Genomic DNA, 12,898 nt, shown 5'->3' on the forward strand with positions numbered 1-12,898 from the left:
CCCTTAGTCATTTTGTTCCTTTTTATACATTAATTCAATATTTGTATATTCATATTTTATAAGATCTTAATCTGGGATGCAGCGGAAAGGCCCTCAAGTTAGATTTGTTCCAGTTCATTTGACTCGTTCGCTATGTGCTGAACTCTGTCGGGTGCGTGTGAGCTCTAAAGAGATGAGAGGAAAGGAGAGAAGAAAAAGAGACGAAGACAATCATGGATCCAGCTGTCATAAGTCCACTAATGTGTGGAGTTCTCCCATTCCTCGCATTCATACATGATGATTCACATGTTAACTCTCACCTGCAGGCAATCCCGGAGCCTCCTCTCTATTTCTGCTTCCATCCTTCACTCTAATGTGCACCATTCGTTTTATTGCAGCCTCTCAATTATTCAGCACTGTCAGCTGAAAACATATGTGCATGTGTGCATCTATGCTTGCATGTGTGTGTGTCTTTTGTTTGTGTGTGTGTGGAAGAAAAGGAATGGGAAAGTAAGAAATTGGATGGTGAGGGGTACACAGAGGTTATATTTCCATTCTTGGCTGTGCATTCACGGTAAAAAATTCATTTCACTGTTGGATTTATTCTCCTCGTTGTACGAGAAACACACCTGGACCTCATCTGGCCCTAGTGCTGAAACACAACGCAATAAAAGCCTGCCTTCTATTACAGCACTCTCCCTTTCACAGCAAACATGTATCGTCCGCAGGATTTCAAATAGCCGACACAGAGAGGAATATAAAGCGGCCCACAGGACACTGAGCTGGCAGCAGCTTAGGGGTTAGAGAGTGTGCTATGTGACTATCTGTGCAGGAGGTTACCAGTTAGAAATCCTGATCTGGTAAGTAAAGCCTGAGGGGGGAAAGAGAAAGAGTAATGCATTTTACCTTCATTGAGTTCCCTTGTTTTCTTGACATAAAAAACAGCACAGTGCCACAAAGTAGAAGAAATTATTTAAACATAAGAGTTCTGGCTACATTCAAGTCTAAATGTATGAGAGTATCGGAGCAAACTGTACAACCATTTGGATGCAGATTATGCAGAATGACACTTTTTACTGGTTGATATACTGTATGTAGAAAATATGTCATTTTGGACGGTCTGGTTTGCTTTAGTAGGTCACAAAGAGGCCTCAGTAGTAATTTGAGTCTGTTTCATAACCAGCTAAAAACTCCTTACAGGAGCTTTAATCTGCAGAATAACTGTGGTCATCTATTTAAAACGACTCATCGTTACAGAGTAAGCTACCAGCTGTTAAATCAATAAGGTGGTATATACAATGTATGTTGCTAACCAGTAAACTTTTGTAGAAGTTGCATGAGGTAAGAATGCATAGGAAAAAATGGATATTGTACAAAAACTTGCAGTAGCAAATTATTTCTATGGATATGTGGAGTGTAAACAAGCTATGAGTAGTGACTGCATGCTGCATCAAAAAACGGCTGCATTGTTTTGGTGCATTCTCACAGCAATCATAAAGATATCGTCCAACGGGTAATATAGATGAAACTTGTTAGAGCTCCATAATGCTGCAGATTCAGGTCAAAATTCACTGCTGGATCAGTGTGAGACATCCAGCTTTACACACTTTCACATTGCAATGTCATTGTCACATGATAGATGATTCAATAAACCTACTTTTCAACCAACACCAGAGGTTAAAAAAAACTTTAAAAGTCTTTAAAAAAAAAAAAGGACTGCATGGGCGTAGTTAAATCTCTGATCTGGATCTTTGCCACATAAATATTAAATAAGAACAACATCTGCTTTCATCAGGACATAAGAGGCAGCAGTGCAAATCAGAAGAAAAGCTTTTCTGGCAATATTGTCAATATTGTTATAATGTGATGACATAATGAGTGATAATTTGCCTTTGCAGACATTACCATCTGTTTCCCAAGAAAAATGACCAGAAATTGCTCTGATGTGCTATCATTAATGTTTTAATGGCCCAAACTAATGAACAATAAAACAAATGATTGCAGATGAATCACATCCTTTTTGAGCAGCATATTAAGTCCCTCCTGCCGGTGACCTGCAGTATCATTTTTGACTGTCATGACATATAGATCTAAATACATGCTTGTGCTGTAACCCATAAACACAAGAAGCAGTTCCTTCACAAAAGAAATGTGGCCACTGAGCTGAATGCACAATGCATTCATATATTTTCAGCAAGCACTTCCTAAATTATTCATCCACTGTGCTATTTATGGGCCCTATGCTCCGTCTTCAAAAATGCATGATGTGTCTTTAAAGGATTTGATGTCTCCTTGCTTCTGTTTGAGTGGCAGAATCATGTGACAGAGGGCAACGACAGGCAAGAAAAACACAAATAGTACAAGACAAGAGTGAGGTCTGTGTGTCAGGGCCCTGGTTTATTTCTGGATGAAGTGTCTTTGCTTGCGTGACCCGCACACTGCACCGGGTGCTAATGGAGCGAACGCTGCAGACATGGGCTGTAATGTTCTGAAAAGTTGGAGCGCACAGGGAACCTTCTCTGAACTGGCAGAGCGACATCGGAGTATTACGTTTGGAGGCTAAAAGGAGAGTGGGAGGATGTCAGTATTCAGGAACTTGAGAATTTTATTCTAGTGGTATGCTAAACTATATGAAGAAGAGATATCTATCATGTCAAACAAGAATATGATCTCACAGAAGATGAGATTAACAATACTATACTGTAAGACAATTGCTGTCTTTTTTATATACAGCTATCAGTTTTTGTACCACAGTCTGGGAGAATATCCGATTCTGATTGGCTGAAGAGTCAAATCACATAGGTTCCATTGTGAAGGCTCCAAGATTCTGATAAAAAACAATCCACATCACTTTGTCGTCTGCTCCTGATTCCTCCATCCTCACTCCACCTCAGAGTTTGTCGTCCCAAGACTCCAAGACAAAGTGTATCATACGTTGTCATATCCTGAAACCTGATATTGGATACCTATGAAGTTGTCGAAGTGACACAAAATTCACAAGGAGGGTACATAACCTGTATGTAAAAGAAATGCAATAGAACCATTGAGTTGTGTGCAGCGCTGAGTGCTGCCCATAAGAGCCTGATAATAGATAATGGCCATGCATCATTATTAATACCTTAACAAAGAGGCCTCTAATTTTTTAGTAATTCTTGCTTCATCCTCACTGCATCCTTTTTTGGGTTATCAAAAAGTCTAAAAGGGTTTTTGTTTTTCTCCACTACAGGTTGGTAAAATGCAGAGCTGAATCATTCAGTATCTAACGTTGGTGTGCTTGCATCAGTCTCTGGTGGGGTGAACAATTTTATTTACCTCTTTAAATAAATTCCCCTTGGTGATGTGTTTTTGCCTCATTTTCACTCAAGGAGAGAATGAGGTTGTTTCAGTTGGTGTGAGTTACTCTCCTATCCCTGCTTTTTCAAAGCGTGAGCATTGTTCTTAATTTCAGAGCACATCATCACCATAATGCTGCAAATGTAGGACATAAAAGAAGTCTATGAAGTTGTGAAGAACAGCTTGTCTGTGATCTGATTTTCTCATACCAGAGAAAGAGAGAGCAGTTGTCATGCTGTTTATTATTTTTCTTGTCTCTAAAATAAATCTTCCCTGGTGACTACATTCTAGGGCTTTGTTTTTATGCAACAGAAATATCTGCATCAATGTAAGTTGTGCAGATTGCACTTGAAAAAGCTTAAAATGCAAGACGAATGCATTTTGAAAGCAGAAAAATCTGATGGAAACGCCAAACTGAGTCATCACCCTCATATGACTATAACATGTTCTGACAGCACACTATGTGACGGTGTGGTAATTGATCTGCGACAAGTGTGGTGCAAAAACACCACAGCAATGACCACGTACCACATCTGGGGATGCTAAAATCAATGTAACATCTCCTTAAAGCTTCACTTTACTGTGAAGCTTTTCTCACCTTCTCTGCTATAATAACCTCTCACTGTGTGAGTTAACTCACACCCACCTTCAGCATGTATTAATATTCCCAGTGAGTCTATTACTTATATGGTGCTCACACAAAGAGTGTCAGAGGCTCCTTTAAGTTTCTTAATCTAAAAGCTTTGCACCTCAAATGTGTCTTACTTTAAAAGAGAGTCTTGGAAAACTCATGTCTCCTGACAAGACACAATGTGATCTGACTGATCTGTTTGATGGCCAAGGAAGGGGATTGATAGATATTTCTGGTACGAGTTGAAACAGATGCTTTAATCAGAGTAATCAGGATAAGTAATCAAACGATTAATATAGTGAACAGGAGAGTCATAAGTCGATGTGATAATGATTGCCTTTCTCCTGTTTTAGTGTACCAGTAAACAAGGACAGGAGAGGCCTGTCTCATGACTCTGAGTAGGTGTTTGGGATGCTGGGGGCTTGTGAGTCATCATAAGTCCATCTGAAATGCCTGAGCAGGTCCTCCACTCCCCATCCAGAGGCTCCATCTGTGGGCCCCATGGGCCAGCTGCTGGCCTCTCTCACGCTCCTTCAGACCAAGCTGCTCCATCGTAATCCTTCTCCTGCCGGCTTAGCCAGGCAGCCAGCCATCTCCTCCTCATCCCTCTCCTGAGCTTTTTCCTCACTGCTTGTTTGCCTGACTCTGCTGCACGCCTGGAAACTCAACTATGGAGAGACATCAGTTAACTCCACAACAAGCCCACGCGAGCGCGGCCCTGCAGCGCAAACATTTAAGAGGACAACACGCACCTGTCTGTGTGCACCTCAGAGCATGTGAAAAAATGACAGTGTGAAATAAGAAAAAATAGAGACTGTTGTGGAAAATATGAGCTTCTGCTGCAGACTGGTAATTGGGAAGTGGAGGAAGTTTTTTCTTATGCTTTGCACCTATCACATTATAATGAACATATTGTAGCATTGCATAATGTTGTGTACTCATTAAGAGCTAAAAATAAGCCTCGACCAGCAACTTCAAAAACTCTGCTTCAATTGTATTCGACCACTTATTTTGAAAACAAACAATCAAAACACCTCATTGGTATGCTTCCCCCTAAAAATGCCCAAAATGCATTATGTATTTATATTATATTCACCTTTAAAGATGTTTGGGGAAAGCGTGGGCAAACAATTGTTCATTTACTCATGCAGCAGGCAAAGAGCAACATTAGCATTCAATTGGTTTTGTATTCCTAGTCTCCTGACAAATTAAAGCTCAATATTCTTTCACTTTTGGGTCCATTTTGGTCTCCACCAACTCCAGAGGGAAATATTTGTTTACATGTTGTTAGCTAACTTTATCTATACATTATCATTATTATACTCATTACATGGAGATGTGCAGTTAGGGTACACAGTGGGGTTGAAGCATCTGCTGCTGGATATAAGTCAATGTTGGTGGTTAAAGAGAACCATAACAGACCACCTGAAGCCTGCGATAACTTACACAAGGAGATGAAAGCTCTTAAACAACTACATTCAGAGAGCTTTCTCATTTTAAAGTACGTATTGGCCAACACATTGTTTTTAATAATTATTGTGTATTATTTGTCTTGAACATGGTTACTGGTAATTATAAAGCTGCGTTAATATCAAGTCGCAACCTCCGGTCTTAAAATATGAAGCTAAAAACTACAGTTCATTGAACATCTGCTTGAGGCTGGCTGCAATCACTGGAAACCACCAGTGGTGGACAAAGTACACGGCTTCATTACTTAAGTCAAAGTATAGATAATTCAGGTCAAATATTACTCCAATACAAGTGAAAGTTTCTCTGTCAAATTATTACTTGAGTTAAAGTACTGAAGTCCTTGCTTTTAAAGATACTTAAGTATTCAAAGTACTGTGTGCAATATTGTAAATTATTCCATAACATATTTTATTATTTTATTCATCTACCACATGTGCACTCTGGCTGAGGCTAATTTAACTTATTTCACGTCTTTAAAAGTACTTCTACACCTTTCTTTGTACAGATAGTATTTCTATTGTTATTTAGAATTTTTGGATTTGTGTTAGGTTTATATATTTATTGTCCTTACTGTCTTGTTGTATCCTTACTGTCTTGTTGTGTTCTTACTGTCTTGTTGTAAAGTACCAGTGTTTCATTCACCACGTCAAATTCCTTGTGTGTGCGAGCTCACTTGGCAATAAAGATTTCTTGAATCTTGAATCTTAAGAGTGAATTTTCGAATTCTCTTTACCTCACACTAGCTCACCAGAGGTTAGGTTGAGTTCAGCATTTCCAATATGGCACCCACTGAATATCCGCTTTAAAACAGGGCTTCAGGAACAGATATTTGACATTGCAGCCACTACGTCCATTTAGTCTTTAGTTAACAGAAATACTGTCAGACTATATGTAAATCTTTGATTATCAACTTTTTCACCAGGTGAGTGTCTTTAATGTCTATAACGAACTCTTATCTAGAAGAATATGGAAAATATGATCATCAGATAGAATCAAGAACATTTTCAGTTAAATAATTAAGTCCCCTTTTTTAAACAAATACATTTACAACTTTGATTGAAGCTTTGGTCCACTGATTAAAGCCATCACATCTGCAGTCCTAATTGTGTCCACCAATTAGCCATGGTTGGCGTTAAATTGTCTGTTGAGCTGGGAGAGATTCTTTACTGAGGCTGAAACAAAGACTGATGGCTACAAATAAAAGTTCAAAAACAAAAATGATTACAAAGAAAGAAAACAGGATTGATGTTTGAGTGAAAACAGCCAGAGAGGACTCTGCTTAAATCTTGGATCTTTCAGGTCCAAAGACACCTGCTCATGCAACTTATAGCTACATGTGGCAAAGAGAACAGAGCTGAAATCTTGAAGTTTGCAACTTTAAGCTTCTTTCATGTATATCAATGGGTATCTGCCCAAGTATTGAACATAAACACACTTTGAACACCACATAAATCAATGGTTAATTGATCTGTGTCCCGTGGCCTGTGATTGGGTTATGCATCTCAGTTTGATTAGATCTTTAAAAATGCAAAACTTAATTGCTTACTTTGGTTTGGAGAGAAGTGAATGTTCCTGCTAAACAGAGACCATCTTTGCTCTTGCACAATTAAAGGTCCAACTTCACCCCCTTGTGTGTTTGCTCCACTCATTGATTTTGAGTGCACACTGATCGGTGCGAGCACCAGTTCACTCGGCAAAGTCAGCAGGGCTGGACCCAAAATCAATGAGAAATTATAACACGCTGCCTAATGATCTTTGGGCTGGTTCCTGGATAGATCCTGATCCTACAAGTGGGAATTTATAATTTAATAATGCGCTCATCTTTTCATGGGTTAACTCCCCATCAACAGGGATCTTTTTGGCGGAGCAGGAGGGGAATGGTTTGCCCTGTTTTAGATGTTTTAATAATTCATCAGTGACATGTCCCCAGGAAATGAGTCTTTTTTAATATATTCCTAATGGCCCACTTAAAGGTTACGTCTATCAGATGGCTCTAGCTGGAGACACTGTGGCATTTTAATCAGTTAAGGAGGTGGTAGAAAAAAAAGAATTCCCAAGTTTCATTGATTACATGGAAAACGTACTTCCTTCTTGAGCGTGACTATGCAGAGACAACCAAAGTGAAGATGGAGCTTTCCTTTTTCTAATCATGAATAGGGATCAACATGAACTCAGAACATATTTTTACACAAGTATGCAGCAGTCATAATGAAATTAGGTTAATCTTATTGTAAATCATATGGACAAACACATTATGGTAGAACCATATTGCCATTTCTTTCTCTAGTGATCTTAAAAAAAAAAATACATGTAATGAACTAAACAGCCCAGTTGTAAAATGATAAGATACAGTATCTTGTCAATGAGTTACTTTGGAATTATGTTTATTTCACCTGGCAAAGACCAATACTTGTGGCAGCTCAAGCATGGTCAAGATAAAAGTGAAACACACCTGAATGCTATAACCACTAGAACGGCAGTCAACATATCTGCTGGTCAACACGTTAACTGTTTGAATAATAACAATATGTATTCTGAGAAGAATCAATCTGTGGATGGGTTAATACAGTGAACTTGGATATAAAGTTATTCTGATGATTCATATATTTGTATTATATATTAGTTTGTGATCTGATGCCATCATTCAATCCTAAAAGATTAAATGCTCCAGGGAAAGACAGATGATACCATAATAAAAAGCAACAAGTAAGTCTAAGTATTGGACTCCACATGAGTCTCGGTAATGGTGAATACTTAAGTTTGGGAATTGGAAAATACTTGAGCCTAGATACTGTTCAACACTTGGGTCAAGGTATTAGACATTAGGGGTGGAAATCAGAGGGTGACTAACGATACATTACAATACAATACGCCATACTTGGTCCACAATATCAATAACATCAGGATACATTGATATTGTGATAATCTGTGAATTGAAAAGGATGATGTTAGGATATGTCACGATATTGAATTAACCAAAGAATAAGAACTGCTAATTAAAAGGCAAAGTGCAGGATTCATGTATTTATTCACGGCACTCTGGTTTGGTTTCACTGAGATAAAACAATGTTCATAATTTCATTCTGTAGATCCAATTTACAGAGCTTTAAAACGCCTGTTGGTGTAAAATTGGAGTCATCACGCAGTCATTGGGTAGTGACACAGTGAGACAAATTGAAAGGGAAATCTAGTGCTGTATTTGTCCAGTTAAAATATTGATATTCAGCCCCCTCATATCGATACTTGTATCACACAGGTCAGGGTGACAATATATTGCCGTATTGATGTTTTGTCCCACCCCTTTTAGACATTATGTGAGTCTACAGATTGAATAAGATTATCTCTAATGTCAGACATGTTCTAAGGGGAGCTGATGTGCAGCACAAAATGACTCATGAGCTCTGGACAATTAACTCGACTTTGGTAATAATACTTCTAAAACTTTACTTAATTGTATCAAAGTTCAAAGTAAAATCAGAAACATTTACCCAAAAAACTACCAGCAGGTCAAACTAGCAGTTCTAGAGTTAGAGGACATAACTGGATGTGCTTATTAAAATGTTCTTATCAATCATTAGAAGGTGCCTTTGCTTGCCAAACTGTACCACAAACTGGGGCCACGTGCAGCCAGGTATCAAAGTGAATGCCCATTATGCAGCATGACTTCTTCTCTGTGACTTTAATGCAGTATAAGAACTATGTGAGGATGTTTAGGACCCCAGGGATGTTTTCTCCATTATCATTTTGTACATTATGTTTACAGATAGAACCAATCATCAAAAACAAATCAGATATTACTCATAAAACATAACCGGCAAAACAAACAAGTTGTTAAGAATGTATTTTTGCTGGAGACAGGGTTGTCACATGAGCTCTTGTACATGGACAATCAGTCCCAGACACATTTTCCCATAAACCCACTGGTAATTATCAGCAAATACACACATATGCATTTGTGGGTGTTTGCCATTATGGTTGTAGAGAGATCTCCATGTTTTTTGCAAATAATGACGGTGCTTATTATTTGTCACGACTTTTGGACATCACCACCACAATCATCGTCATCATCATCCACACTGGGTTCACTAAAGTACCCAAACTTCTAACTATCTCATTATTGTAGCTTGGTTTGTGAACTGCTCTGTGTCTGCAGGTGGTTGTTCTGATGTCGCCACCAAAGTCAATAGGGCACATGAATTTGTAATGTCCCCGGCACCCTCAGGACTGTGATAATGTCAGTCGTTTCATGCCAGGGTTATGGGAGAGATGAATCAAGGAATGGCGGTGGTGATGAAAAATACATAAGATCCTTGTAACAGATGACCTCTCTGAGGAAGGGCAGAGGAAAGCCCCGAGTTGTTGATGATTTCTGGATCTTGGGGAAACATTGTGTGATGGTTTGGAGATGCAGGGGTCATGATGGCGAACATGTTAACATTATTTACACCTGTAAACTTGCAAATTGAGTGTTATTCATTTCATAATTTGGTCTTTTGTAGCATAAAGGAAAGGAAATTACTTCTTATCAAGAAGAGAATCCTTTCTAAAGGTGGAGCACAAACGAAAGAAATCCCCACTGCACAGCTCTGAGTAAGACCAAGGGACAGATGAGGACTCGTGTTATTCAGCTCTTTCACCATCTGGTTCCTCCAGACGGGTTAAGGTAGAGGCATATGGAGCAGGATGTGAGGATGACGCCCTATCTGAATTGTTAATGCTCGGCCCGCTCTGCCAAGTTGCGTGTTAATGACACCGCTTTGATGTTTGAACACGCTCCTTAACTGCAGATTGAAAACTTAAGCCGTGGAGCTCAAAATGTCATAGGATGCCAAAAAATAGAAATTCAGCCTAATTCAATGCTTTTCACGATAACTTTAATGTGTGTTGCAGTCTTTCTGGTGTATTTGCTTGAGCAGCTGTGACATGTTTTTAACCTGTGTCATAGAGATTGCTTGATGTAAGATGCACTCAATGTAAAGTTTAAATGTATTTGTTTAGGTTGACTGGCTTTTAATCCCAGGGGACCTTGATGTCTTGCTTTGGATGCATATTGTTTATGATTGTACTGAGTGGTGAAGAAGTGTTACACCTTTTCTTTGTGTATAAAAAATGTTTTTAAGCCTGTTCTTCAAAATTCTGTAATTAAGAAGAAACATTTATGAGCAACATATCCCCTGAATATGGACCTTTAATTACAGCTCTGCTTAAGAAGGATTGAGACTGTAAACACATGCCACTGACTAATTTTTTTCCACAAATGGTGCAAAAACACACCCTGTCTGGGTCCAAAGCCACCCACTGCTTGCTATATTGTAGGCTTAAAAAAAGAATTGGCCATTCATCCAAATCATAAGTGGGAATTATTATTCACTATATGGACTATTTGCCATTGTAAAAAGTAGTCTTGCAGTACTGTAAGTATGCCATTGAGAATTGCAGTGGAAAGATAAATTGTGGATGGATGGATGACACAGAAAGTTATTATTAAATGGCATAACTGTTAAACCTTAAAGCTGTTTTATAAAGACTATAGATCTCTTTGCATTATTTTATTTAAAAATTACTGACTTTCATAGTTATTTATTAAAGCTCTGGTGAGGGACTTTAGGTTTTTGTTGATTTTGGAGCCCCTTGTGGTTAAATCAGTACCTCTCATATCTTTGCTGATTTTATTCTGCACACATGTAAAGTTTTTCAACAATAAATCTTACTTTGCTTTGTTCTAGTAGTCCATTCTTTGAATCACTCATTGAGAATATTTGCTGTGGAAAACATATAGGCTGTCATGGCAGCGTACAGTTAAGCACTTTGTCTAACACCTACCCCCCAACAGCAGCTTCAGACATTAAAAATAACTTAATAGATATAATTAATATTTAATAGTTTATGTTTATACTCATGGTCTTGTTTGCTTTTATAGATTAAAAAGAGACATAAGTATTTACTCAGCTGTTACATAACAAGCTAAAAATCTCTCATTGGAAATTTAAATAGATTTTGTAAAAATAACATCAGTTATTTCTGACATGTCAAGTACTGATGTCATTTTTGGTGTCTGACTAAAATAGAAGTAGTGTCCAACAGTGTTTTTTTTTTAAAATGTGCTGATGAGCTCACTGTATAGTCCTCTACAAAAACATCCTAGATAATGAGTAAAGGCTGATTTATACTTCTGCGTCTCCCCTACGCAGCTGACGTAGGGGACATGAGCACCACATACTTGTGCATCGATGTGTCCGTGTCGCGCAGCAATTCTCCAAAACCCTTGAGGGCAGTGCGGTCTCTCTGATAGCCGGTCGCCTGCTTCTGGCCCCGCTACGATCTCTGTCTACTAGAGAGGAGGAGATGAAATACACGGACGATGTGCGGCCGATGTCCGGGATCCCGGAAGTGCTGTGAATGCGGGAAAGACAAAGCCGCTGAGCGGACCAATCACAGGGCTTGCGGCCCGCGTCGTCCTTACGGGCAGTTACATTTTGGAGGAGGTGCACGTCAGCTACGTGCGCATGCCTCGGCGTAGGGTACGCCACTGATTCAACGCAGAAGTATAAATCAGCCTTAAGGAATAAGCATGCATATGTGACTCAGTATATGGCACAGTTCATTTTTATTTATTTTTGTTAAACTTCTAATACGTCTAATACAGCCTCTCGTCTTTTTCTCAATTTTATTTCATTTTATTGACTGAGTTTTTAGTCCAGGTAATCTTTGATATTTTCTTTTCTTTTCTTGTACCATTTTTGGGGGGACGTTTGAGTGGGAGTGGACCTGGGGGAGGTCATACCTCTTGTTGTTGTACCTGTTGTCATTTTGTGTTGGGAATAAATGGTGGCTTAAGAAGTAATTTTCAGGCAGAAATTTCCGAGTGTGATGTGAGACAGGAGCAGAAGACCCACCTGTGAAGTAAAAGCTGGGGTGACATTTAATCTGAAGGAGTAACAGCAATGGCATGTCTAAAGGTCATATGTACTACCTTCTTCCCCATGAGCCACGCTGACATGGACAAAGCACCTCATCTCTTCAAACTGTGACTAATCAATGGATGCCACTATGTAGTTTTCCACCGGTGAGATGTTTCCATTGCTCTGCCTATCACATAGTCAAATATTAATACTCACATCCCACCTCCACTGTGTGCAACCGAGCTGACAGAATGTACTGTAAGTAGGAATTAACAACCTGCATCAGCATGTGAGAAAATGTGCTATTTTTACCCAGGTATTCTCAAAGGGAACCATAAAGGTTAATACCAAGAGCTGACAAGCAAAGAGACACTTAATTATTTTCCAAGATGGCGTATTTTAATTCCTCACTCTGTAAGCATTTATAAAGTAAGTTGTGTTTTAGGCTTTTAATGACCTTGTTAGTTCCGGGAAGATATTTTCCTCAAGAAAAAAGTTTGTCACATGTAATTTTATCCTAATTAGCCTGTTGCTTTTACCTCTCAGTCACACTGCACATTTCAGCAATTAAAACAGGTCCAAA

The 12,898-nt window shown here is 38.8% G+C and overlaps 1 long non-coding RNA gene across 1 annotated transcript in view; it reads right to left on the reverse strand.

Annotated features, from left to right (window-relative positions):
• Positions 1-4,179: 4,179 nt before the first annotated feature.
• Positions 4,180-12,898, reverse strand: part of LOC117826562 — a 38,390-nt gene continuing 29,671 nt past the window's right edge. Inside the window, exon 3 of the long non-coding RNA XR_004634064.1 lies at positions 4,180-4,611. This is a non-coding gene — a long non-coding RNA (uncharacterized LOC117826562). The remainder of the gene's footprint in view (positions 4,612-12,898) is intronic.

The sequence above is a fragment of the Notolabrus celidotus genome, chromosome 15 (genome assembly GCF_009762535.1).
Source record: "Notolabrus celidotus isolate fNotCel1 chromosome 15, fNotCel1.pri, whole genome shotgun sequence".
Taxonomy (NCBI): Eukaryota; Metazoa; Chordata; class Actinopteri; order Labriformes; family Labridae; genus Notolabrus; species Notolabrus celidotus.